The sequence below is a fragment of the Lepisma saccharinum genome, chromosome 8 (genome assembly GCF_977018435.1).
Source record: "Lepisma saccharinum chromosome 8, izLepSacc3.1, whole genome shotgun sequence".
NCBI lineage: Eukaryota > Metazoa > Arthropoda > Insecta > Zygentoma > Lepismatidae > Lepisma > Lepisma saccharinum.
Window position 1 is genome coordinate 59,286,012 of NC_139236.1, and position 3,910 is coordinate 59,289,921.

The window sequence follows — 3,910 nt, forward strand, 5'->3', positions numbered from 1 at the left end:
GTGTGTGCGTGTGTGCGTATAATATGTAGCATTATTAACTAGAGTGTGTTGGCAACCCACTTACAACTAAAAAAAAATAGAGATGCCAATGTTGCTGTAAGATGAAGAGAGAGAGAGACCTATAGCTGGCAACAGTGGTGAGCGAATGTTATCGTAATTATCCAAGTCTGGGACCTATGTTTATATATCGTGATATTTGTAAACCTCTCTCGGGAACGATGTGCCACACACACATGCGCGTGCGTGCTTCTTATTATTTTTGTATTGTGACGCAAGCAAACAAACAATAATAATTGTTTTCTTTCCACATGTATGTAATGCGATTTAGGAAGAAGAGTGGGGGACTAAAATTTTTGAACTTACGGCTGGAAAAATGTTACGTGGTGGAGTCTGCTTAGGGCTTCTCATCAATTTTTTTTGCAAATGTGATGAGAAAACACTGCAGTACGTGAAATACTGCGATTTTCATCTATTTCATCCCGAAATATGATGAAAATAATAGAGCCTTCTAGCTTTTCAAATTACGTACGTGCGATATGGCGCCGGAATTTTCACTTGTTAGCGTTTTATGTTGTGTTAATAATCAACTGTTACCAAATATCAAGAAAAGAAATCAAAAGGTAGACCTATCAATATGTTACGCGGTAAGGCGCAAATAAATAAGAGTAGAGTTTTAACTAGGTTATTTGGCGATTGGCTTGTGAAAAGATGAGAATTAACATTAGGATGTTGCATAAAGGTTGGTTAAATATTTTAAAGATGTGTTTGGTACTGTCGTCACTCTGTTACGCGATTGTTGAACCTAACTTATCAAATTTCCGGGAGAGTAAACAATTGGATTGCTGATAATGTTTTGTCAAAGTCACGGGGGGAGATGAGAAAAGAAAACAAGCAACTTAGTGCTAATTTTAAGCTAATCAAGCATTTTTCCTACACATAGGCTAATCATAGAATCATGGCGCAATCTAGATTTATCCACCCCAATATTCGCGAAACTATCCAGTTTCAAGGTAACATTCACGAGGATGTATTAAAATTTATTGACAAATTTGAAAGTTTAGCTATTCTTAATGAGTGGAATGACTTAAAGAAAAGGCAATTGCTACCGGCATTTTTGGCTGATTCAGCATTGGAATGGTTCAATACTTGGAGTTGAACTCAGGAAGCACGGGATATAGATTTTGTAATTTTAAAAACTAAAATTGTGGAAGAATTTACGGAACCGGGGGATATTTTTCAATTAGAAGAACAAATCAGATTATGTTTTTATCAGGAAAATGAACCTGTTTCAAAATATGTGAGAGAAAAACAGTTATTGTTATTAAAATTAGATCCTGCCATGGATATTAGTGAGCAAATTAAGCAAATAAGCGGGGGTTTACAACCTAACTTTATCAAAGAAGTTTATAACAGGGAATATGATTTAGTGCATGAGATGTTACGAGACCTGAAAAATGTTGAACAATTCAAATATCTTGTGCAAAAACGTAAAATTCTAGAAACTGAATGTGAGACAATGAAAGCTCTGTTGTGTTTTGAATTGAGTCGAGCCTACATGCCGACTCAGCAAGCTATCACATTGCAGCGCACGGTTAATGGTTATGTTGACATAAGTTATTCTCAGGCTAATCGGGAGATCGAGGAAAGATTAAATGCACTACAACAAGATCTTGATCAATTACAGTTGAACGCGGGACTCCAATCTCATGAGTCAGATTTAGTTTTGCAATTTTAGAATCTTGAGGCTAAAGTAAATGCACTTGCAGAACATCGGAAAAAAACATTTATTCACTGAGTTATTATTCTCATATACAGTTAGAGAAAATGAACATAGAGATAGAAACAATAGGAGAACCTATTATCATAATAGTAATCATAGAGCTCAGAATAGAAATACTTAACATAACAACCACAATAATAATCTCGACACACAGTCACAACGTTCGCCTAGGGGGGCGATAGCGCAATAGTGGTAACCTTCGATTTCAGCGTTCGCATTTTTTTATTTTCATCGCCGCGAATATTTTTAGAGCAACAACAGGGGCGCGAAGATCCAAATAACCATACTAATCAGGTTGTTAATGCAAATTACTCTATTTTTCGTAAGAACAGAAGCAATTTTAAACGAGTAAGACCTGCATATGACGGGGATCTAGGTGTAGGACCTACGAAAAAAACTCTAACGGTCTCTATTTTTTCTTCTGAAGATTTGATTTACATCAATGTGAAAGTAGATAGGGAAATTTGACAGTTCATCCTGGATAGTGGAAGTCAAATTTCGGTTACGGGAGATAAGAACATACCAGTCAATGCCAAGCGATTTAACATAAATACTGCGATTAGAGGGGTTACTAATAGTCAACTGACGGTTAAGGAAATTGTGTTACTACTATTCTCTATACATAACCAAACATTTGTTCATCTATTTAGAATTGTTAAGGATTTTAATCAAATTACTATATTAGGAAATGATTTCTTGAAGGGGCAAAAGGCTAAGTTAGATTTTGAGGAAAATAAGCTTATATTGCATAGATTTGACACACCTCCTAGAAACCAAATTAAAAATGAGAATAAGAAAGCTTTTGACGTGTCAATCAAAGTTTCCTATTTGTTACACCATGTTTTGCAACCAGAATTTGTAGCTGCTAAAAAGATAAAAGTGAAACCCAGGACATATTTGTATATTCTATTGAAATTGGCTAATTCATGTGACAAAGATAGGACACTCTTGGAACCAGACCTACAGTTTCAAGAGAAAACGGGATTGATGGTTGCCAGAGCAATTATTAATCCGGATTCGAATCTTATTTGGATCACTAATTTTTTAAATTATAATGTTACAATTAAGAAAGGCACTATTATCGGGAAAGCTGAAACATGGGATAGGCCAATCATGAGTAACAATAATGATGAAATTGGTGAACAAGCACAGGTTTTCGCGACGGAAGAGTTAGGGAACGTCAGTGACGCACGGGCGGACCCTAGTCGGTTTGATGTGAATCCGAATTTAGAACCTCAGCAAAAGGAGCAACTTTTGGCTGTTTTAATGAAATATCCAAATGTTTTTGCGTGGTCAAAGGATGATATAGGTAGAGCCACGAATTATAAACATAGAATTCAACTAAAAGATGACACAGAATTTCACTTAAAATCCTATCCAATTCCAGTTCATCTTCGTGATGAAATTAAAGATTAGTTGAGGAGAATAGGAGAGAGAGTAAGGTCTGCGGATTGTGAGAGAGGAGCAAAGTGGAGAACGATTATTGGACGATGGTGTGTGACAGATTCGATGTCTGACAGGAAGATCAGACAAGCGATAGTTGAGAGGACAAGCTAGGAACAATCTCCACATATTTGTAAGGCAAGTAATATTTTTTTTAACCAATCCATATCGGTTCAGTTATGGAGAGTATAAAACCCATATTTAATCTAAGCTAATTTCTATCGCTATTTTTTTTAAAAGGTAACCTCTTGCATTTATCACATTCAGGCCAAGTGAGTGATAACTATTTGAGAGAGGAATGAGGCATAGCTACATCACCCAATTAAATCTAGAGGTTCTTGGTTCGATCCCAAACGCAGCATGGGAGTTGTGTTACGCGCAACGCGAAACGCGCAACATATATGAAATACACGAAGACGAAGATCTTACTGTTTTCGACGTGAGTGCCGGCGATAGGCTGATTATTCAAAACACGAGCGAGGTGCTATTTTTTTGAATCCCATCACGCTGGTGTTTCTCTTCAAACGTAATCTCTAAAAATGTCAAGGCAAGCCATCGTCCAAGAATTGCATAAACCTGCACGCCACAACTACGAACGTTTAGCGGTGGTAACCAAGGGAATCGACGACCTTTGGGAAAGCGACCTCGTCGAGATGAGTAGCGGCAAGTTAAAAAACGTACATAAAT